At 39.2% G+C, this 25,068-nt stretch overlaps 1 protein-coding gene and 1 long non-coding RNA gene across 2 annotated transcripts in view; both read left to right on the forward strand.

The window, feature by feature from the left end:
• The first annotated feature begins 7,843 nt into the window (after nucleotides 1-7,843).
• Nucleotides 7,844-10,562, forward strand: LOC148758809 (uncharacterized). Its single transcript, XR_016019758.1, has 3 exons — nucleotides 7,844-7,923; nucleotides 9,182-9,378; nucleotides 10,487-10,562. It is a non-coding gene; the product is annotated as an uncharacterized LOC148758809 (long non-coding RNA).
• Nucleotides 10,563-18,206: 7,644 nt separating this feature from the next.
• The window catches only part of COL21A1 (collagen type XXI alpha 1 chain), a 155,991-nt gene continuing 149,129 nt past the window's right edge, over nucleotides 18,207-25,068 (forward strand). Inside the window, exon 1 of the mRNA XM_088795643.1 lies at nucleotides 18,207-18,809. The gene's annotated coding sequence lies outside the window, so the exon portion shown is untranslated. The remainder of the gene's footprint in view (nucleotides 18,810-25,068) is intronic.

Raw genomic sequence — 25,068 nt, forward strand, 5'->3', positions numbered from 1 at the left:
TTTGAGACTCCAGGTAGCATCAATCATTTTATTTAATCTTTTCAAACTATCTAGAGGATCGTTTTCTAAAATGTTGTCATCAGCAAGTTGAGTGAAAAAATAATTAATCACCCTGTGCCCCAGAAGCACATACAGAGACCTGATTAAATGATACAGGTGGAAGAATTAAGATGGTTTCACACTTTGGAACCATGGACATAGAGTCTTCTTTAGGTAACGTGATTTGGAATTATGATAACTCTGGCATTTGTTTATTACAAATGTTTCGGAACTAGATTTTGGACTCACCTTGAAGTGGGGGTGTGGAGTATCACTGTTTATCCTTGGATTAGGCCCTTCTGGTAGGTAGGGTAGGGAGCAAGGAAGGGAAAGGACAGTGTCTTTTCCTTGGTTGGCTCTGTTGTAGTCCTTGAGAAGCTGCCTACTGCTTTTTTTTTTTTTTCCGGACTGACACTGACTAACCTCTGGTGACTCATATGTGAAAGGCATTTAAATTCTAGTTCCTCATGAAGGACTTGCATGCATTCTATTACCTCTTCCAACTCCCCACTCAGCACCTTCTCTGGGTAGTCTATTCCAGAGCCTCTTGTGTCTGGGGTCCCCATCAAGAGTTGTAGGACAGCCACTTGACCCATGGCAAACTCACACATTCTTGATTTTCCAAAGTAGCTTGTAGACTATTTTACTGCCAGCCCTGTCTTAGCTCCACAGTCTCACTCCAACTGTCGTCTCCTCTTGCTCAAATGAGCACAGTGGGCAAATCCAAAAGACCTCTGTGTAAGCAGTCATCCACTGTGGAATGAGATGCCAGCCTCCCCTTCATATAGGTATCTCCAATCTCTGAGTGATTCTTTTATAGTCTCCGTCACTGGGTTGTGAGAGGTACCTTTTTTTTCTCTGTGGGTAGAGAAGGGAAAAGACTTCCCTCAAGAACTACTGATGACTCCTGGGCAACAAGAATGTCCACTCCGCATCCTATTTCAGGATCTTGGCCTACGTTAACGGCAACAAAGCATAGCAGTGGATAAATTAGAAATATTTAGGAGATAATATTTATAGGATTTGCTGGGTAGATTATTAGATTAGATTAGATTAGATGTAGGGAGTAAAGGAGAAAGGGATGAGAGAGAAGAATAACAGAGCAGAATCAAATTGGGGGTTCATGTTTCACAGGTTCAGTTTTTGATACGCTGAGTTCTAGATGATAGTGCAGGCATTCAGATGGAAATATCACATTGGCAATTAGTTACATGTATTTCAGAGGTCAGGCATTGAAGCAGATACAAATTTGTGAGTCATGTGAATAAAATCTTCCAGGGAGACAGTATGGGATGAAAAAAAAAAGGGTGTCTAGGATTGATCTTTGAGGAATTCTGACATTTAATGGGTGGATAGAAATAAGCATTCCAAATCAGACTGAGCAGAGGCAGGCACAGAAGTAAAAGGAAAACCAGGGGATTGTTTCCAGGGTTGATAGGATTGCTTAAGTCAGAGGGAAATGTCTCTGGGATAAGGAGTAAGTGGCAGAAGGGTGACTTGTGGTTATTCTATTTATATTGCTCCTATTGATGCATGAGGGTGTTGACTAAGTGGAAATGCAAATGCACATGGAAGCATTATGAAACTCTTGTGGATTTATTTGAACTGTTCATGTTGTTAAATAAAAATTAATTTCAGCAGTTTGCTTCCCATATGTGTTGTAATCAGTTCCAGAGAAACTTCATTTATCATAAAGACAATGCTTTATGTATCACAAGAAAAACATTATAAACAAAGGCATTATCCCATAAAGGAATATAATTTTATCCTTTATAGATTAAAAAAAAAAGCTCTCCCCCCACCCCAGTGTGTGTGTGGTGTGTGTACATGCGCGTGTGAGTCTCTTTCTAAAGCCAGTATTATCATTTGTTCTTCTAAGATTTCTTGTATTTATTACTTAGGCTGTATGCTGGGTTAATGATCAAATAAATATCAGGAAAATATTTAAATAACTGAATTGTATGAAACTTATTATAAAGAGAATGTTCAGCAGCTGTTTTCTATTTCTCCTGATAAAAACAAGAGCACAGCTTCATCTTAAGCCACAGAAACTTGGGTAACAACAAAATAGAACTGTTTCCTAGAGCAGAATCAACAATGGCGGGTTCCTGGAGTACAGAATAAAACATGGCTTAAATGAACCATGATTTGGGGATAGTCTAAAGCATATGCTTGGCTTCCCTGGCTGTGGACATTGCTATAAGTTGGGCTTTCTTTTGGAATGTATACAAGCCTTAATTTCTCTCCTACTTAAGCATCTTACCCACCATGAAGATAGCAAAACTTCTTGTAATTTGATACCAATACACTTTTTAACGTTTATTTCCCACCGTTCCCCTATTTCAATCCTCCATTTCAGTAAAACTGCAACCTCCATTTGGCCTTTATGCCACTGGGCCAAACTTTTCTTTAAACCTCTGAAAGATCTCGCTCAGATGTCATGTCTGCCAAAGTTCTGCCATGGAACCTTCCAGAACACCCCAATATAATGTAATCTCTCCTTCCTATTGATTACTTGAGCCTTTCTTGGAATACCACTTACTTAAAACTTACTCATTCATTTATTAAAAATGTATTGTCTACTGTGTCCAACTTTAGTTTGTGACAAGTGCTGGGGACAAGGTAGTTCTTGATTTTATGGAGTTTGCATTTTTGTGGCAGAGTAGTGGTTGAAACCACATGAAAAGCCAGTTTTCCTTGGTTTGCATCCTGGCTATGTTACTTTCTAGTTGCGTCATCTTATTCGTATTTTTGTATTTCTATGCATTAGTGTCTTCATCTGAACATTGGACAGGAATTACAACTGCCTACAAGAAATGATTTTGTTTTCAGTTTGTGTGCCAGCCCAGATCCATGTACTCACCTTGCTTTCTAGCTGGAGCGGTTCTTGTAACAGCTTGCCCTCTTCCCTTGGGCACGGAGCCAGGCTGCTGCCACTACTCCAGCCTGGGGCCTGCAGGGTGGCTGCTCCTGGTCTAACTGGAGATGGGATGGACTTTTCAGAGCTCCAGTAGTCAGTACTATTTTGTGTATATGTGCCTCTCTAAATCTCTCTCGGTTTGCTGTGAACACCCAGCTTGTCTCAAGCTGTGGCCAGGTCTGTATCCTGGTCCCTTATGTATGTTCCCTTCCTTCCCTGCCTCATTGCCCTCTTCTCACTCTCCTGCTTCCCTAGGATCTTCCAACTAATACAAGGCCAGTTATGTGCTTTTGGCTCAAACTGGTTTCTAGGGAGCTTGGATTAAGACACTGTTTCATTGGCTTATTGTGAGGATTACATAGTAAATACTCAGAACTGTACCTGGCATAGAGTAGATAATAAATGCTAGCAGTTATTGTGGGGGAAAGTATGTAAGAGCACAGAGGAGGGTCTAGGTTGAGCAAAGGAGGGTTATTTAAGGATTATCAGAAGAAATGCCGTCTAAGCCAAGACCTGAAGGTTGAGTGGGATTTGAGAGTGGGGTGCGTTTATGAACATACTGAGCAGAAGGAACATTATGTTTGAAAGCCTAGGGATTAGAAAGAGCCTCGGTTTGAGAATTGGATGCATTAATAATTAAAATTGATATCTGTTATATTCAGCTGTAGTTACTTGTACATATGCATTTAGCAGAGATAGTACATTTTATCAACTATTTTACTTTCTTCCCTATATTTCCTAGTCCTCTTGCAGTTCTGGACAATGACATATGAAGGAAGTGACATGTGTCACTTCTGGGCTGAGGCATGGTCAAGTCTATGTTCTTCCTCTACTACAGTGATCAGAGACTACATGTTCCAGATAGATAGGATACACCATGGCAAAGCTGCCGTCACCCTATGAAAGTCAGTTTGAGGAATATAATCAATAATGTTGTAAAGATTTTGTAGGGTGTCAGATGGGCACTTGTCTTCTTAGGGAGACCATTTCATGGACAGTGTAGATGCCTGACCACTGTGCTGTACACCTGAAGCTGAGTAATATTGAATGTCAACTATAATTTTATATATATATATATATATATATATATATATATATATATATATACTCACAGGAAGTGGAGTACAACATAGAGAACAGAGTCAGTGGAACTATAACAGCTATATATGATGTCAGAGGGGTAGTAGGTTGGGGGAGGGGGGTTATCACTTTGTGAGGGGTGTAAATGTCTATTACATTGTTTTGTACACCTGAAACTAATGAAGAAAAAAAAAAAAAAAAGCTGCCATCACCCAGTTCTCTAAGTAACTATGTGGAGCAGAGGCTAACCTGCCTGTAGTGAGAACAAGAAATCATCCTTTGTTAAATTAAGCCCAATGGAATATTAGGACGGGTTTGTTATTGCAGCATAACCTAGCTCATCCTTACTAACACAATGGCTAATCTTCCTGAGTACAATGTTAGCTTCTGGATCAGGGCCTTGCTTAGGGTGAGGCAAGTGAAGAGGAAGCTCGGACGCAGGACTGAAGGAGGTGCACAGTCTTAGGTTTCTGCAGCTGAGTGATATTATGACCAAAGCGGAGTGAGTGGGAGGAAGAGCGGTGAGAGATGGGATCTGACCGGCTGAGGCAACAAAGACCATGGAAAGATTTCTAGATTTATAGTAGAATTATAGTTAACTCCTTACTTTCTATAAAAAGTGAAAGCAAGGAAATTTCAAGAAAACCAGAGGAATGCATTTAGACATTGAAAACTTGCTTTAATTATTTAATGCAAAATTATACTCCAGAAAGGTTCTTCTTTGAGAAAAAAGTTGTCTTCTACTTCCACTTTCTCAAAAATCCTCACTGGGGGTTCCACATTGTCTGTATTAATATAACAACAGTACTTCACAACTTCCATTGAATTATTTCCCCCTAAGGCATTCTTATGAGTTCATGATTATAAAAGAACCACTCCATCAAGTTTAGAGTCATTTTTGAGGGAGGATTAAAAGTAATTTGGCTTAAGCCTAGACTCATGAATAATATTCTATTAAACCAGACTCGTTATTTGGTTCCAACTCTCTTTTTTACTGTTGTTGCATTCAAAACATGCTGTGCATTTGTGGTGGGGTGGTAGTGGATCACACCTACACTCTGCGTTAGAATCCAAATGTTAATGTGAGAAAGTATGGCATGTTTTTCTTTGTTTGCTTTTTTTTTATTGCTCCTTGATAAAGAGACTTATCCGGAAGTGCCCAGAAAAAAAATGCAGGCTATCATATTGTGGCTTGAAACCAACAAATATTGAACTGGCCATGTTTTTTTTTTTAAGTTCTAGTTACAAGGGGCACATATTTGCAATCTGAAATAATTGGTTTTGTAAAAGCTGTCTTAAGCAGCAGCAATATTCTATTCTATGTCATTTGCAGACTGGCTTTAGAAATTAGCTTTTGGGAAAAGTACATGTTTTTCCAAGAAGCTATTAATTGAATTAAACGTTAATACATAACTGTCCCTGGTGGTTGGATATTTGAAAGCCACTGCCAAAATAGAAACAATGAGATGCATTCAGAGAAGAGTGTATATTGGATGTGGTCAATTCTTAGAAAAATAAATGCAGGACCATCTAATCTCACCACAGTTGGATACATATGTTTTTACAGTTCCACTGTAATTTTTAAAAATGTCAGCTGGCCATGTCTCATAAATAGTGAAAGCATATGCTAATTTTAGGCAGCAGCCAAGGGAAGCTCTGATGCTTTGAATGTAAATGTAAATACACTGTTGGTGAGTGAGCCCTCCACAATGGTGGGAATGTAGAGCATGGAGAAAGGACTTGAAAGCACCCAGTTGTCTAGGTAGAAATGCAAATAGGGCAGTGGTGAAGCAGCTGGGAGAATTCAGGGGACCCCATGCCAGGAGGGGTCTGATTCAGTCTGAGACCATTACCGTGTAATGCAGAATGATTTGAGAGATGCTAGCACATATTATTCCACCCATCTCTTTCCAAATCGGCTCTTCTATTGGCCAGGTCAGAGTATACTTTTGGACTTTGCAAAGACTTTAATATTCTAATATAAATTGTGAGCCTCACAAACATTGTATGCATTTTTGCATACAAATACTGTATGCAGCATTATATGCAGCATCTCTCAAAATGATATACACACGGATAATTTTTTTCCCTTGCAATATCTCATAGAACAAGTGTTTGTGAAAAATGCTTGGGAAATGTTGTCTTGGACGCCTGAAATTTACCCATCAGTTAATTTTTCAACTGAGTTAAGATATGAAAATTCCAAACTTCCTGTTAAAATAAATATAAAGATATTTCTGGAGGTCTTACAGAGTTACAGCCATCATCCATATATCACCACAGCCCTGACACAGCAAGTGACAGATTGCTTCTTTAACTGACTGTGAGCCAATAACAGGTGAGCTGGAGACGAGGGAATGGGGTGCATGCATGTGTATGGGCTTTGAACGCTGAGCATCTGAGGTTAGAATGGTGCACCTAAGAAGCTTGGCTGGATGCAGGTAAACTGATATAGTTGTAAGCATTACAGTGCAGCTCCGGGGGAGCTGGGGCAGCCTGTACTTGCCAAGTAGCTAGGGAGACACTGAAAGGTGTACACAGCTGGGAGAGAAATGAAAGCTAAGGGAGACAAACTCTGACTTTGGGGCTAAGATTTAAGTATTTAAATTTAAAAAGTATATGCCCCTGAAAAAAAAAGAAGTGAATTGTTAGCTTATGTGTTTAAAAAATGGTGTTGTTTAAAAGTTATTGCTAAAAAAACAGCATGACCTTTGTCAAGAATTTTAGAAAGTCCAAAGTTTCTGAGTAATGTCTAAAGAATGAGAAAGACATGAATCTTCTAGCCAAAACAAGTTCTCCTTGAAGCATCATTTTAATCATAAAATAACATATACTTATTATAGAGAAATCCAAAAGTATAAAAAATAAATAATAAAAAAATCCATATCATCCATGATTTCTCAACCTAGAAATAACTACTATCAATCTTTTGGCATATTACCTTCCAGTATCCTCTTCTCTCCCCCTCCTTCCCTCCTTTTTCCCTCGCCTCTTGCTCTCCCTCTTCATCTCAACTTGTGTAATTTTGACTCATATTAAATAATGAACGTAAAATTTTAATAATGATATTTGAATTTAATCCAGAGGTTGTTAAATCTGGCCTGCCACCTCTTTTTGTAAAACTCGTGAGCTAAGGTTTTTATACTTTTAAATTGTTGAAAAGAATCAAAAGATTTTATGGTATTTGAGAAGTATAGGGATTCAAATTTTAGTGTCCATCAATAAAGTTTTATTGGAACCCAGCCATGCTTACTCATTTACTGTTGTCTCTGCTGCTTTTACACGACAATGGCAGAGTAGTAGTTGTGACAGATACAGCATGTTCTGCAAAGCCTAAAATATTAACTGAGCCTTTACAGAAAATGTTTGCGGACCTGTGCATTAAGCAGTCTATAATTTGGGGGCTTCTTTTGTTTTTATTCTTTTGCCCATTATACAAATGATGTATAATTGTTATCTTTGCACACATATCTGCGCATACATCTTTGTGTCCTTTTCTGATTATTCTATTTGGGTATTTTCCTAAAAACAGAATTACTGTGTCAAAGGGTATGAATATTTTAAGACTCCCAATGCATACTTTCAAATTTCTGTACAGAAAGCTCAAACTAACATCTACTCCAACCAGAAGCATACAGGAGCTATAAAGATTTTCTTGTTGGTAGTATTATCTCTATAATGCCCAGGCTTAAACTATTTTAAGTTTAATAATAAAACCATGTTAGTCAAGTCCAATCTTGCTAATAATGAGAATTTGATGGAGGAGTTTCACGTGCTTTCTAATTTTTCTCTCTCCTTTCAATACAGCTCAGAATCTATGCAGCTTCTGCTCTTAGCACATCCTGTTGTGAGACCTTGCTCTTCTCTTCAGTCATTATAAATAGGTATGTTTAACCGAGAAATACCTCCCTATATTATGGGGATAGACGATTCATCAGAATCTATACCTGGTTTTGTGTAAATCTGAGATGCAGGTTCCTTTGCCTGTCTTGTATTTTGCATGATTGGCGTTAGACTCAGCATTAAAACTTCTAACCCAACCTGCCTGCACTCATTTCTCCTTCAGCAGATGAATATATTTGCCTCCTGAACAGTGAAGCATTGTTAGTTTCACTCCTATATGGGGCTAAAAAGGATATAGCTGTGCCGGTGAAAAGGACCTAGTAACCCTCATTTTAATGCTATTTGGTTAGAGGAGTGGAGAATAGATATTTAGTCTTCAAATCTTAAGTCTAGACTTTACCCTTCCATAATATGAAACTAGTTTATATTATAGAAGATACAGTTTTGAATGTCTTACTGTTTGAAGCTTTACTTTTGACACTGCACAAAGGTTATGCCTTGGTCCTGATTTCTCAATATTTGCTTGTCAGGTTTTCAAAAATCTAATTTGATACTCATTTAACACTTCTCAATTCTTTTCTACTCATAGGGAAAATATTGTGTTAAGCAAGAAAACTTTTGTTTTGACACAAAACAGGTTTTCACCTAGAATGATAATGAAGAAACACATTCTATTAGGATTTGAAGGGAAAATGAAATGTTGTTTATGAGATAAGTACTTCCCATTTTTGTCCATATCCACCAGAAATAAAGAGGTTGGATCTGTAGCCCTGTATGATCCTCCTCAGATTAAATTTTCCAGACTCCTAAAGAAGAGCAGCATGAGAGTAACTGGGGCTGAAAAGTGTTATGAGACCACTGAATTGCCTTTAATTTTAGCCTGATCTTAGCCTACTTGTCATCTAGAGAACCTCATTCCTTTATTCAGCAATTATTTAGTGGGTTAAATTCTCTGCTAAAAATACTCTAGAGTTTCTTAATGTTTCCTGGGGTGGGGTGGGGGGGACCAAGAAACATTCATAGGGAGACTCTAGAAGTATCCTCTTACATCCGTCCTTACATGGGTTTTGGCAATCACAAGATGAGAGCTTTGGGTAAGGATCTTTCAGCTGAGCCAAGCAGACCTCCTAGAATTATCTCAGCTCACATTTGGAAGAAACCTAGAGAAGTCCTTCTGTGCAATCCTCTCCTCTCAGAGACCAGCTGTGGTGAGAGGTGGGGCTGGGACTATTTTTAAATCTTGTTTTCATCAGGTACATTGTGGGTTTTTATTGTTTTTGTTTTTTTATTTTAAATCAGGTTCGGAGGCTATATCAAACTCAAGCTCTTGAAGGGTTGAGAAGGAATCCACATCTGTCTTGTACACAGACTCCAGCAGATGACTCTGGCACAGCAGAGAGACTGCCCTGTTTGAATAACTCGGCATCTGTGAAAATCTGCATGCAGCCAGCCAAGGCATTCATCCCCACCCATTGCTGCTCCAGGAGGCTTCCCAAGTATGTTTTTACTTTATTTTATTTTCGTTTATTTATTTGGTGTTTTTTTTTATTAGTTTCAGGTGTACAAAACAATGTAATAGTTAGACATTTATCATTTATATCCCTCACACTGTGTCAACCCCCCCCCCAACCAGTATCTCTCTGACATCGCACACAGCCATTACATTTCCACTGTCTCTATTCCTAATGCTGTACTCCACTTCTTGTAACTATATATATATATATATATTACACACACACACACACACACACACACAAACACACACGTGTATACACATACCATCCTGAACGCGCCCAATCTCGTCCAAGTATGTTTGTAGCCAGCGACAAGCCTTGGCAGAAGGAGGGGGAGATTTCTGTCCCTGTTCTTTACAACAGGACATCATGTAGGCAGGTGGCCTAAATTATGAAGGCAAGTTCTAGAGATAGTATCGGATATAAAAGGCATGTATATTGTTAAGAAAGATGAGCTTCACAGAGCTCTGTGCAGTTAGACTGGGGCACAATACGTGCAAGCACTAAGTACACATAGAGTCTCTCTCCCTTTTAAGAACCGATGATCAATCTAGATGGTTAGGGAAAGAAAGGTTTTGTGCCCAGAAGTGAAAAAGAAAGTGACGAATCTAGAATACAGTTTATGCAATTAACTATGATACACAGAACATGGGAACTAAGGAAGAGAAAAAAAAGACAAGTTAGAATGTATGATAGTAACTGTGACTTGGCTGTCTGTCCTCACAGAGGATCAAGCACTTGAAAACTGGAAAGGGACCGTAGACATTATTTCATCCATCATCCTAATTTTTCATATGATGTATGATGAAATCACTCTTAAATCTGGTCAAAGTGACCTTTATTTGAAAAGCATTTGGAGTGAAACAGAATTAAAATGTAAGGGAATGAGTGCTGAGTCATTTACCTGGGGGGGAAGGGTGGGATGCAGATTAGATAATAAATGACTTATTATGACAGAAAAAAAAAAATCTAATGATTGTTAACATGAATTGTGAAGCCAAATAGTATGTTTCTTTTAATTAAGCAGCATATTGTGGAATGTCTTCTCCAAGTGCTCACTGATAGTTTCCTGTATGAAATATTTTTAAAGGACCTATACAACACTTGAAGAAATTGCAGAAGAGTGCTAAGAAAATGGTTGGAGGAATGAAAACATGACTTCTAAGGCAAGTTAAAAGAACTGGGATTGCTATAGTTTTTAGAAAAATATATTAAGTAACCTCAGTATCTTCAAATATTTCTCAGTTTTACAGACACACACACACACACACACACACACACTCACGCACACATAGCCTGTTGGAACTTGAAACAATTATTTTGTTATATATTAATATTTTAACTTCAAAGTTAATGGAAATCGGACTTTTTAAAAAATCTGTTCCAGCTTGTTATTAACCATTGCTATATAGAAGTCAGGGACTTGTAGTGTCCTTGTTGACAGGACACTATTTCCGATTTTTAACTGTATGTCAAAGGAAAACCAACCCAGTATTGAATATGTGCTTTCACTTTAGAGACAGTATTTCAATCATAAGTTAATCAACAAAGAATATATCTTCCTTCTACTTTTAAGTAGAGGTATATATAAATCACCTCTTGTTTTCCCTCTTCACTGGGCTAACCATAATGTAGGATCTTTTCAATATTTCCTATAGGAAGAGGTCTAACAAGAAATAATTGTTACAGTTAGTTACAAATGGGATACTTTCTCATTTTTATGTTATGGTTTAACTGTGAGGAAAGTTGAGTTTTCCTTTCAGCCCTAAGATAAAAGTATAAGAAGTGTGACCTACATCCTGAGGAACAGGAATCCAGTGCTCTCTTAGCCAGAAGAACTTGGGACTCTGAAATTATGCCATGGAAGAATTACCTCCAAACTCTCTCTGAATGCACTTCTTCCATCCTTACAGGCCAATTGAGGGTCTCACGTTTGGATCTAAGATCGTTCCCTCAGAAATAAGACCTGATGATCATCCAACCACATTAGAATATGAGTCAAATTATCTTGGGCTTTTGGACTTTTAAGGGGATTTATAAAAAATATTCATTACTGATACCAAGCTCTGATATTAAGTATCAAAATTTAGCATTTAAAGCTATAAATGTAAGAAGAATTTACAACACAAAACAATTTTATATTGACATTCTATTTTCTTAAGAGTCTTTCAGTTTTGGGATTGCTTTTGGGTGTTCAGTTTAGGGCTCTTCTCATTGAAGAGTAACAGAAACCCAATTCAAATTAGCTTAAACAACAAAGGGATTTATTGACCCACATAAGGGAAAAATCCAGAATTAGGTTCAGTTTCAGTAATGGCTGGATGTAGATACTCAAAAGATGTCAGTAGATTGTTTTCTCTTTCTGTGGTTCTACTTTTCTCTGTCTTGGTTAAATTGTCAGTCCAGGTCTTCGTTAGGAAGATTTGGGCTTACATGGTACTCGGTGTTCAAAATCTAAGACAAAACAATAACAACAACAACAAAACCCTCTTTCCCTCCCTTCCAAAGTCCTAGAGAGACCTCTAACTGGTGCAGTTTGGGTGACGTGTCATCCCTAAAGCAGTCCATGTGGATGATGCCCTCTGCGGTTTGAGTGGTCCAGTGATGTTATCATGGGAGCTAAAACCAAGGATCACTAGAATTCACTCCTGAAAAATCATGGGCCTCTGAGCTGTGGTGTTTCTAGAAATACCAGCTCAAGGTCTATAGCTCAGCAGTGAGCATCTGAGGCATTTCCCAGTTATTTCCAGGGTAGGGCTATTATATGTCATATCTTCTTAGATATAAAACTGTTATACATCAGGTGCTTTGGATTTATCCATCAAACTGAAGGTGTTTGTACAATCCGAGGAAGTAAGTGTTGAAAGAGCAGACTGTGGCCCCTATAGTTGGTTCGAAAAGAGTGCTAAGGAAATGGCATAGCTTTCCTTTCTCTGAAGTGGCTGTTTGGCTTTGCCCATCCGGTCCTCATGCCTCCTTGTGATGGTAGCAACACCCTGTTTTCCTTTGAGGATTTCTTCTTCCCCACTGTGGGCAGTTTTGGCAGACCAGTACAATTAGATGCCTTATTCTCTCCTAATATAAGTGGTTGTAGGTGACCCAAGAGAGGCCAATGAAATCCACTATCTTTATATATTGAGTAGATTAATATATGAATGGGAAAAAATGTAGCTCACTTCTACCACTGGTGGTATCCCTTTAAGAATGCTAAGTAATCCTTGCTACCTTTGCCGCTTTACCTGGTTCCTTTTTTCCTAAATGTGGTTTTCCAGACCTTCTGTGAGCTACTATATATGTCCAAAGGATTCATTTTCTGTGTAAATTAGAAACAGTTTCTGTGCTTGCAAACAAGAGTCCTAATTGATACAGAAATGAGGGCCAGAAGTAGGATACTACAAGTCACATAACCTAACATGCAAAATTATCTAGGTGAGGGAGGATGGAGGGCAGAAAAGTCGCATTTCTCCAGGACTGGGAAATTGGCCACCATTATTATACAATAGGGGCAAATCTTGTTAAGCTGTAGTCCATAGTGACTTGAGACTCAGATCATTTGAGTCTTTCAGAGACACAGAAGAAAAACGTGAAGGCATCGATTTTTTTTGCTACATCTTGCAGTCTTTATTAGGATTCTAGAAAGAGTTGACACACTTACGGTTAAGCTCATTTTGAAAACAGGAAAAGTGAAAAAAAGAAAAAAAAAGAAAAGCCTTTCTAGAGACACTGACTGCAACCTATGAGCCTGGTACTGTGGAGCCTTGCATAGTTGGAAAAGCCAACTTCTCTGCCTAGTGGTAAAGCTAGTGTGATCAAAAGTAGGAAGGTAGGAACCACAGAAGGAAATAAGATTGCCTTTGGGAGAAGCTGAATCCCCAGTACCCTTGCATGCAGCTCTTGTTATGCAATATCTGATTGTCAAAGGGGATAAAAACAATCACTGCAAAGACACAGTTGGGCTATAGTTTGGAGACAAAGGTCAGACTGGGCAAGACTCTCCACCCCATATCCATGTATATAATTGCTCTAGGCAGAGGCTAGGAATATGGGCAGAATACTGCTGCCAGGAAACCAGAATCCTCAAGTAGAACTTGAGATTCTCGAACTGACCAGAAGCCACCTAGAGATTAAAGGTCTTCTCAGGTAGACCTCAACCTTGGCAAAAATGTCCTGTGGTCAATGGTCAAAGGATATCTTCCTGGAGCCAGAATTAGGGACCACCAGTGAGCTGACCAAGATACTCACTTCTCTTTCAGGGAACAGCCTTGGCTATTCTGTTTAGCAGGATATATTATAGACAATGGTGGTGGGATACTGTGCATTTTTCTCCCCTTTTCCAGATGGGGTAGGTCTTTTCTGTGGTTACTTGTTCTCTCTCCAATATTGGCATTGGTTAGTTTGATCATTTAGCCACAGGTTGGTGGACCATCTAAACCTGACCAAGAACAACGTACATCTTGGATTTATGGCTGAATGTGGTAATCTGATGAGGTTTTGGGCTCTCTTTACTTAGGAAAAGATTGTTTGGAAGCCGGACAGCAAAAGGTGTGAACTGCAGTGAACATTTGTTGCTTTTTGATATCCTCATGTCTCAGGACTGTTTCCTCTCTTTTAGTTAACAGAGGCCTGGCTCGATGTGAAGAACCACCATCTCCCTCTTCTAGTCTGTGGGCTCTCGGTCGGGCTCCACTTCTGAATGGAGCATGTGAGCCAACCCTCCTCAGTCAGCACCCTAGATATCCCTCACATGGAAACTGCTTCAAAGTTGTCCATCTGATTAACCAACTTCCTTGTGACTTTGGGAACTACTAAAGTCTACTCTGCATTTGAAGGAGTACTACTGGGCAGGGTTGAATTTATGGGCAGGTTACTCAGATATGACCCAGTTCCTGATTGTCCCCTGGTGTCCTGTGGTCACATATTTCCCAGCCACCAGCTTTGAGACTGTCAGACCTGCCCTCCCCTCACTAGGGCAGTGGGCATGTAACCCAACCCAGTCTATTGGAGTCTCTCTGGACTTTGAATCTCAAGTGGAGTGCTGCATTCTCTCAAGCGGCGGTACCTCCGCAGACTGTCAAGCTATATCTGTTGCACAGACTCTCCTCTGACCCAGTCTGTCTTTGCCCAAGCCTGGTTCTCCAGCCTTCCTATCAATTCTGTGGCCACATCATTCCAGTACATCCCTTTGCTGCTGAACTCGTCAAGACTTGGTTTCTGTGGTTTGCAGTGCCGAGACCACCAGGTAATTTGTTTGCCCTTTCCCTTTCCAGGTGACTTCTCGCTCCTTTCACACATGCCCTTGATTTAAGTTATAGTTATATTTATTTCTATAACATTACTGGAGGAAAGGGTAAGAATATAATAAAATTTGCTTAGAATGACCCTGCCCGCAATCTTGGAGAGAGCATTTGAGAACTACCTGCCTTGGTGAAGGGTACATTATTTTAGGGTGAGGTTAGCTATTTATGAGGGAAGGCAGGGGATTGTTTTGTTTATATTTGTTTCCCAAAGGACTAGCCTGGTGGCTGGGCTAACACCAGTGCATTCAGTATATATACATTGATGTTATTCTCCCTCCGTCTTGTCACATTAGGTTCATTCATTCATTTCATAAATGTTTGTTTATTGTTCTCATGGGAATGTAATGGTGAGCAATTAAGATACGGCACTTGCTGTCAATGGTGCTGACTTTCGGTTGTACCTTTGGAGCTCAGTTGTGGTGGATTGCTCAAATATGCTTTAGTTGTTGAGCATTTGAGATTTAAAGTACAACAATATAGCAATAATATTGATTTATTCTTCTGGAGAAGAGGACAAACGATTACCCTGAGCAGCAGAGGTGAGCCCTGAAAAGCCAGGGCAGAAGGCATTTTTAATGCAGCAATATGTAGCTGCAGGCAATCTTTCTGTAAGAGCTCCTTCTGTGTAAGTAGCGTAGGTTTGGATGATGCTGAGATGAGACGAAGAGGACTGTACAGGAAATGAGGGATTCTTTTGGTTTTTTCTGTTCAAATTTGGTGTCTATGACTTAGATCTTTGTTGTTGTTGAGGAGGAGGTAATATTGTAGATTTGGGTACAATTATGTTCTAAAACAAAAATTGGGAAATTTTATTTTCCAAGCTTTTTTTCCCCCCTTAATTTTAAACTTTAAAGGTTTACATGCAAGTCTTTTTTAAATAAATAAAATAATTAATAAATATTAAATGTACCAAATAATTAATTGAGTAATTAATAATCAAAGAAAAATCAAATAATTAGTAAATAATATATTTATTGAAGGATATAATAAAGTAATATTAATTAGATATAAAAAAGGTATTCTATTTATTAAAATGAATGGCTTGGGAAATTTTGACCTTGCTAGAAGAGCTGGGCTTAGGTTCATTGTGTTAATTTTCTATTATTGTGTAACAATTGCCCACAAACTTTACAGCTTAAAACAACATAAATGAATTATATCACAGTTTTTGTAAATTGGAAGTTGGGCATGGAGGGTCTGAGGCAGCTGAAGTTCAGTACGGGTGGTATTTAAAAGATAAGGGGGTAAGGAGGTGGGGAGGACGTGGCAAGTCCTGAGGGTGGAGGTGAGCAAGGTAAGAGTTGTGGAGACATGTTAAAGAGCTCAGAGCTTATTTTAGGAGCACTGAAAAGTCATGTTGGTGTTTTAATCAGGAGAGGGTCAGATTTACAGTAGAGTGGAGACTGTGGCAAAGTCCCATCTTGAGTAACTAGATGAATGGTGGTGCCTTTGGGAAAGATAGGGGATGAAGAGAGGAGGAACACTTCTTTTCGGAGGACAAAAAATAATAATAAATTCAGCCCTGATCATATTTTATTTGAAAAGCCTGCCATTCATACAAGTGAAGATGTCCAGTGGACAGTTGGGATACTGGACAAAATCTGGAGAAAGAGACCTGGGTTGGAGATGTAGGCTTGGGAATAGATGAAGGGCTGTTGACTTTTTTGTGGGTGGAATAGGGATTAGAGAGCTATGCTCTGATAATCTAAAAGAATCTGAAAAACACCTCTCTCCAGAAAAATTAACATGTACATGTACACAGAATATTGGATAGAAATTCTAGGGCCCAGCAGATTCCCTGAGGGCTCAACATGGATCCCAGGTTAAGAACTCCAAGTATCCATGAAACTACAGAAATGGATAATATGGCTTAAGGAGAGTTCACCAGGAAAAGAGAAGGCTGAGCACCTAGAGAGAACCAGAAGAAGAGGAGACTGTAGCAGAGATGGATAGGTAGGTGAAGAGTTAATAAGGACAGGGGGAGAAAGTATTTCAAGAAGGACAGAGTAGGGACCAACTAGGTTAAAAAAATACTGAGAGACTAAGAAAGGAAAGAACTGTCAGGTAGCGTTTGCAATAGTTCTTAACAAAAAGTGCGTACTATAGTAACCTAGGGCATTATTTACATACATATCATATCTGTCTTTGCTACAGGCTCCTCTTCTTCTGACTATCTCTAGGTGCCCATCCCTAAGCCTTCTCTTCTGCAAACTATAGATCCCTAATTCCCATCACCAGCATCCTGAATCAGAATCGGATAAAGTACGCCTGGTCCACTGAATATTGGAGATTGTTAGCAAACTTACCTGAAGCAGTTTCAGGAAGTGGTAAGCACACCAGTATGTAAAGAGTTGGGATAGGAGAGATTGGAGTACGTTCAAGTAAGTCTTTTAAGTAGAAGAGGTTAAAGATGCAAGAGGAGATGGAACCATCAATGTGGTGGTTCCTAAGGAGACAGAAAGAGGCAGGACACAGAATAAGTGTTGTGTGTGTGTGTGTGTGGGGGGCCCTTTTCTATTTTAATAGATGCAATGCAGAATCAGTTGGTATACATTTGGTTTGGGCAGGTTTCAGTTTCCTCTGCAAAGTAAAGAGGCCATTTGCTGAGAGTTTGGAATATATTCTTGTCATTATTAAAAAATATTAGGAAATGGTTATCCATGTCTTCATATTGAAAAATTGTTATATTTTCATTGCTATGGCCCATGGAGAAACATATTTGCCTAACAGTAGACTATAACATGAATGTATGAATGAATGAAGAAATGCAGGATAAATATGTTTGTCTATTATCCTGAATTCAGTAGGACTGATTTACTAAAGGAAGGCCTTTGTCAAGTTTCTTCCCTGGGGAGATAGTAATTCACACATACACTCAGCAGACATTTACTGAGCACCTTCTGTGTTCCAGGTATTGCTCTAGATGGAGAGGCTAAAGCTGGGAACAAGACCATTTCTCTGTCCTCATAGAGCTTACCTTGAGATGGAAACAAAACAAAAGAACAACAAGCAATAAAAATTGATAGAGTGACAAGTGACCTGTTAAAAAAAAGGGTGGGGGTTAGGGGATGGGAATGGTGGGGGGGGGTTCACTTTGGATTGGTTGTGCAGGAAGGACTCTTCGACGGGACATTTGAGACTTGAATGAAGAGAAGCGTGCAGTTATGACAACAGAGCTTGGAGGCAGAAGAAACAGCAAGTGAAAGGAGAACACACTGGTGTGTGTAAGAGGGCTAGCAGGCCATATGGGGGGGAGGCAGAGTGAGAAGTGTGGAGAGTGATGGATGAGAGTCAGCTGAGGAGCCGGAGCACACCGGTGCTCTAAGTACATTAATGCTAAAGAAATTTCTGCCTGCTCTGTGAAGAATGGACTAAAGGGGGCAGAGTACAGAGCATCCCTTTATTGTCATAAGGCAGTCACCTTATTCCAGGACTTCCTGCATCTCCTAACTCCTCAAAGGTAACTGCCTATCAGACTGCCTGAAAATGAACTCCCCTCAGGTTTTCTGGCAGCGATCACCTTAGGTTAAAGGTAGCTGCATCAGTTTGCTGTTGGTGGCCGGTCTGGGTGACCGACCCTGGCGCACCAGGGGCGGTTCTCTCAGGCCCAGGGAGCAGGAACTCCTTAGATCAGTACAGAAGACGCTCTCCATGTCCTTGCCTCCTTCCGCGTTTGCCCTTTCAACCTCTGAGTTGCATTTATCTATCCAGCTTCCCGCACCGTCCCCTCTTTCCGCCTTCCCCCAGGGGTGCATTTTCTGGTCCCAGCAGGATTTGAACTGAGCATGTTTCTACCAGGATTCCACTTGGCAGTTGGCACTTGGAAATCCAGATCCAAAGCCCACCCTCTGGCCTTCGCCCCGGAAAGGGGGCGGGTGGGGAGCGCGAACCTTATCTCCCGGGCTCCGCCTCCAGGGGGCTGAGAGCGAGTTTCAGAGCCGCGGCGCTCTGCACTGGCCGCTGCAGGGAGACCGTACTCGGGGCGGAGGGCGGCAAACCCGCTTTAGCCCCGTTTTCGTCCTGGTTGGGGCTGGTCACCGTCTGCGACACCCCCGTACCCCTGGTGGAGCGCGCAGCTGGCTGCGACGGCAACCTCGACCCTGGACGCTGCGCCAGGTAAGGTGACGTCGCTTTCTCCCCTCTCTCTGCCAGAATGACAAGTATGGGGCTTCAGGGCTGGTCCTCCCTGGACTGCAGTTGGCACTTTGGGTGTTCAGAGCGTGCAGTTTTTGGTGAACGGTGAGGTAGACTCCGCGCCCAGGCTGGAGGCTGGCACGTCAGGGTTTGTCTTGCAAAGTTACTGAGTGTTAAATGAATCTTAAGAGGTTCCATGAGCGCTGATTTCAGCATCAGAGTGTTTAGCTTCTGAGAATGAATAATAATGGGGGCATTTACTACCCTAAGCTCATCCTCCTTTGCCTCTGTCTCCTTGGAAGGGGCTCCAGCGTCTACACGTGGCGCGCGCGGGAGCGGGACACGCCGGGGACCGTGTGGGGTGGAGCAGCGGTTCCTTACCCTTGCAGCACAGTAGGTTCACTTGGGGAGCTTTTAACAACAATCGGTGCTTACGCAGCACCCCAGATCAATGAAATCAGAATCTCTAGGAGTGGGAGTTCGGGCATCCACGTTTTTAAAAGTGTTCTCAGGTGATTCCCACGTGGAGTAGTTTGGGAACCAGTGAGTTAGAGCAGTGGATCTCCACGTGTGGTCACTGCCCACAGCATCAGCATCACCTGGGAACTTTCAGAAATGCAGTCAAGGGCTGGGGCTGGACTGGGAACAAGGGCAGATCTGTGTTTTAATGAGCCTTCCAGGTGATGCTTTTAAGAAACTGGGATGATCAAATACATGCTTATGGAAAGAGAACTGACTCTGGGTGGTGAACACACAATGTGATGTATAGATGATGTATTACAGAATTGTACACCTGTAACCTATGTAACTTTACTAACCATTGTCACCCCAATAAACTTTAATTAAAAAAAATTGGGTTGGATCTCAATTAAGATAAGGGCAAACACCTGCAAAAGCCCTTCTACAGATGGAGGAGGAAACAGACCACTTTTCAGAAAATCTAAAATATTTATCAATAGGGTTTACATATATATATATATATATATATATATATATATATATATATATATATATATGAAATGTGTATGTGTATATGTAGATATATCTGTATATATAGACACGAGTATATCTCTATATATGCACACACACACACACACACACACACTCTGTGGACTTTGGAGAATCCTATAAAGGACAGAGGCTTAGCCATCATCTTGGGCAATTTATACATAGTATAATTTGCATACTTGCTTTAGGAGAGATGAGGAATTTTCTTTTTTTCAGAGTTGAACGGAAGCCAAAGCAGAAATGTACATAAGCATCTTCTAGCTGTAATAACATGAATCTTGGCCCTGAGGAAACGACCCCAGATCATCCTGGTCATCAGTGCACATCACAGGACTCACATGCAGTAATTATTTATTTATTTTTTTAAAGCAATTGGAGGATTAAGGAATTCATGCCAGTTCTCCAGAGTGAAAGGGAATTCAGCATTATAGGTCTCTCTGGGCTGTCTCAAATGGTTCCCTTTTTTCTTTTAATAGAGATCTGAGGTTTCAAAATTTTGGCTAAAAAAATTCCAGCTGCTTCTAAGTCATTAGTACAGAAATAGAACGACTTTGCAAATAGGCTTAAATGGATTAGAAAATGTAATATTGGATAAAAAAGCTAGACCAGGCATGACTCCAGTCCCAGCACGTGTGTGCAGTGGTGAACTCAGTGCTAACTATACCAGGACTTTCTGTACAGAGAATGTTTGTTTTCCAAGTTGCTGTTTTCTGTGCCAATACATAATTGAGGCATGCAAACTTGTTAACGGACAGGTACTAAGCTTGGTGCAGAGAACTGGGGGAAAGAGATAGTGGTTACAAGCAGGAGCCTTGGTCTGAGGCTCAACCCTCAGCTTCAAGACCTGCCCTTCTGCTTCTTCAGGCTCTTGGGTGGTTGCCACACTTTCCTCATCTGTAAAATGGGGACAGTGGTACAATGCATCCTTCATAACTCTCATATTGTTGCCAGAGTTAAAGGAAATAATGCTTCTAGAGTGTCTAGAATAGTAAACTGAATATTTGTTAGCTTAAAATATGCAAACATCTCACACAAACTGAAAACAAAACAAAACCAAATTCCCAAACACCTTGAAATAAAAATTAGAGTATATTGATTACATGGTCAAATTTTGTATTTACATGCCAACCTTACCCTTAGAATTCACAGGTTTTGCTTTTTACTGGAATGTGAACATATGGACATCCTCAAATTGCCTTCATAATTTTATTGCAGTTTTATTGAAACTTTCTAGAAAAAAATTTTAAGTAGCTTAGCTTCAAATTAACAGACTTGTCTTTATCTACTCACTTTCTTTGGTGAAGGATTTTACCATGTGGTGGAGTTTATAATCTGTTCACACTCACATTTAAATAGCCTTAAAATCTAGCTCCCCAGGATATTCCTTATACCGTGTTTCCCCGAAAATAAGACCGGGTTTTATATTAATTTTTGCTCTAAATGACGTGTTAGGGCTTATGTTCAGGGGATGTCATCCTGAAAAGTCATGCTAGAGCTTATTTTGTGGTTAGGTCTTATTTTTGGGGAAACATGGCAAAAGAAAATTTATATGATAAAAGAGCATCTAAAAGTGGCATGCTGTGGCCCCCAAGAGAACCAGTTGAGAAGTACTATCTGGTGTGTCTTAGGTTTTTGAGAGAGAGAATAAAATGAAACCTTAATCAGTTACATCAAGATTTGTTCAAGACAGTATAAGACAAAGCAAAATAAGGACACACAGCAAGGACAGGCCTAACATGTCCAAAAGGATTGATGAGGTAATTTAAGAATCCTTTTCCTCTTTAACTGCAATAATTTCAAAATGCTACAAACTATATACACAAAAAGCAATTCCTTTTACATTATTTGATTGGAACTAATCTGGATGATCCTTTTAGGGCCAATTAGTTCTACTGAAAAAAAAAAAAAAAGGTATTCCAAAAAGAATGCCAAATGATTCCGTACTTTGAAATTAGTCTTGGTTCTTTAATTTCAGTGATAAATTGAATATTAGATTTCTAACTTGAGTACCTTTTTATGACTCATCTTTCATCTTTAAATGCAAGAGGCTATACCCTGCCTATAACCAATCTTATGTGACTTCTAGAAGATTAGACATAATCCAAGTTCCAGCATATAAGTATGTTAGTAACTTCTCTGTTCAGGAAATCAGGTCTTTATGGGACACTTTAGAAATTACACTTTAATGTTATAATTAGAATTTAATGTTATTAAATTAAATGTGATTACAATTTAATGTAAATAGGGTTTTCCGTTTGGCTCACTATGTATGAAATGAGCAGCTGTGGGAATGAGAAGGAAAGATCAGAGACATTTGTCTTGATGGGAGGAATGAAGGCATGTGGAAGCAAATTCAAACTGTCAGTCATCAAATTATGTGTTCTGGATAATTGAACAGAAGAGCCAAGAGAGTCGGTGATGTCAAAATTCAGTGACAGGATGTAGCTGATTAGAAATGATCGCTATTGCAATGCTCCACAGTAATTTTATAATTCTCCACTTACAGCAGTGGTGTCCAAACTTTTTTCAACGGTTTTCACCAAGGGCCATATGTGGTAAAATACACAAACAGCCGGGCCACTCACTCGAGGTGAAGTACGTATTGCCTCACCTGGTTTATTTAAGTAAATTAAATATATTTTTGGAATTTGCTGTGGGCCAATTAACAATGGATCGCGGGCCGCATTTGGCCCGTGGGCTACAGTTTGGACACCCCTGACTTACAGGCATAAGGCCTGGAGCAGAGATAATCATAGAGAAGTTAGCTTAATTGTACTTGCTTTACATAACCTGGCTCACTTAGAAAGGTTTTGAGGAGAGTTACCTGGCATTCATTTAGGTTCATTTTGAGGGCCCTATTTGTTTCAAAGTAGATGGTTTTACTATTAAGGCCAATCTTGAAAGTCTTATGAGTAAAACACATCATGGAAAATGGACACATTTTTTTTATTTTCGTATTTATTACCTTTGGGTTATACTGTTCATCATGCAATAGTAATTCTTTAGCTTGATTCCGTATCATTCTTGTGAAAACAAGGTTGGAATGTTTATTTCTGGCAGGTGGTCCAGTCTCACTCAAAGAAGATTAGCCATGGAGGTTGAGGTTCTCAACTTTTAGGACACACACTCTTCAGAAAGACTGCCTAGCCTTGAATCCTGACAGTGACTTACTAATTGTTTGAACATGCACAAGTTACCTAATCTTTTTTCGCTTCTGTTTTCTAATTAGTAAAAATGGGATTTTTGTGAGGAGTAAATGAGTTAACTTCTTTTATATAAAAAAGTTTGTATAAACTCCTCTGGCTCTTAGTACATGCTTAATAACAATTTGCTATTATTTTACTTTGGCCTTTAATGAATGGTTTAAGCTGAAGCTCTCTTTTCTGTGTTCACCTCTGAATATTAGAACCTACAAAAAGAAGTAGTGACTTAGGACATGTTCATTGGATGTTTTTTTCTGTTTTAGCTCGTGGAGGAATTTGTTTCAGAATACATGAGGTACTTCAAGTTTCTCAGAAAATAATACAACATTTTGAACATTTCTAGAAATTCCCAGATAGTGTTGCTCTTGCTGGCCAGACACCACACTTTGAGTCACTGGTTCCCAAATGGACTGCACATTGGAATCAATCACCTGAGGACAGTGTTTTAGACTGTTGATGCCTAAACTGATTAAATTAACTAGTTAATTTAGTTTGAAAAGGAATAAAGTACTTATGTCCTTTATAAAGAGAGGCCCATTAACTATATACATGTGGTTCCCATGTACTCACAGAATTTTTAGAACAATAAGGGATATTAGAATTTTGTCTAATATAAATGAGGAAACAGAGGCTTGGAGACATCATTCTTGGCTAAGGGATCATAAACAGTTAGTGGTAGCCCTGGACAACAATGCAGGTTTCCTGTGTTCTACTCTAATTGTTCATTAACTACCTTTTCTTCTGAAAAATCAGATCATGTGACAGAGACACATAATCCAATAGAGTGTGTTTTTGGAATACTATGGATCTCCTTGTCCCGCTTAACCCAGTTTGATTTCAGGTTTATTTATCCTTAATGAAAAACCACTGAAAACAGCATGTGCACAATGACAAGAAAGCTAATCCATAGGTTTCAGTTGGGAAAAGGATGATCTTTTCCACTAGGTTTGTATTTTTTAAGGATTTAATTTAATTTTTGTTTCTCTTTGACATTTGGTTTTCACTAATGAAAAACTCAAGATACCTTTGAAAATTTCAGGAAACATTGACAATTTTCTTACGTCCAAGTTTGGTAACCTTCTGGGAAATCTGCCAGTTGCTTGTGTTTGATTCGGTGTTTAGTTTTTGTTTTGACTTGTCTTATTTTGACCTAGGTCAGTTTAGCCATGATTGCAGTGTTATGGTATCCCTTCACTATTTGTTTTGACTTATTGGTATCAAGAAGAAAAGATTAAGGACCAAGAAAATTTCCTTTTTAAATTTAAAGTGAAAAAAAAAAAACATTCTAGGGAAGTTTGAACTTTATCGAAAATTTGTTCTTCTAAAAATATTCTTTAGAAATTTAGTTTAAAATTTTTTATTATGTCACAGGAGTAAATAAAAATAAACACTCAGAACATATGTATTTCTGTTGTAACTTCAAATCCATAGGTGATTCAATGATTAAAACAACTTATTGAAATATATATATATATGTACTCTTAAAAATTCGAAACCTAGTTGTATATGAATTTTGCTAGTTTATTAGGAAGAGTCTGACTCCACCCCTTGGCATGTGTCTAGGCATGTGTTTTCCAGTAGTACCCAGAATTAGATAGAGTATTAAAGATAAGACAGGGAGGAACATTCTTTGTAAGTGGTGAGCCATTCATCAAATAGTGATGAAGTGCATACCAAATGCTTGGCTATCCTAGAAGGGTTCAGAGAAGTTGCTAAATTCAGTTTAGTACTTGTATTGATAACCAATTGACAGTTTCCTTTTTTTAAAATGGAAAACTCCCTTCATTTATTATATAAAAATAACATTTTATAAATACCTTTCAAGTGCAAAAAATGTATATGTCAAATATAGTTCTGATTTAAATTTAGAAAAATCTACAAGCATAACAAGATGTGTCTCAAACCATTTTTAATTCTCATTTGACATGTATCAATCTGTAGAAAAGGTTGAATGTGATTTGAAGGTCTGCCTTGGCCAGGAGTGGAGAGGATATCCCATAGAGAGGCACTGTAAACATCCAAGGTCCTGA

Source organism: Rhinolophus sinicus, chromosome 2 (genome assembly GCF_057876585.1).
Source record: "Rhinolophus sinicus isolate RSI-liver-muscle chromosome 2, RSI-T2T, whole genome shotgun sequence".
Taxonomy (NCBI): Eukaryota; Metazoa; Chordata; class Mammalia; order Chiroptera; family Rhinolophidae; genus Rhinolophus; species Rhinolophus sinicus.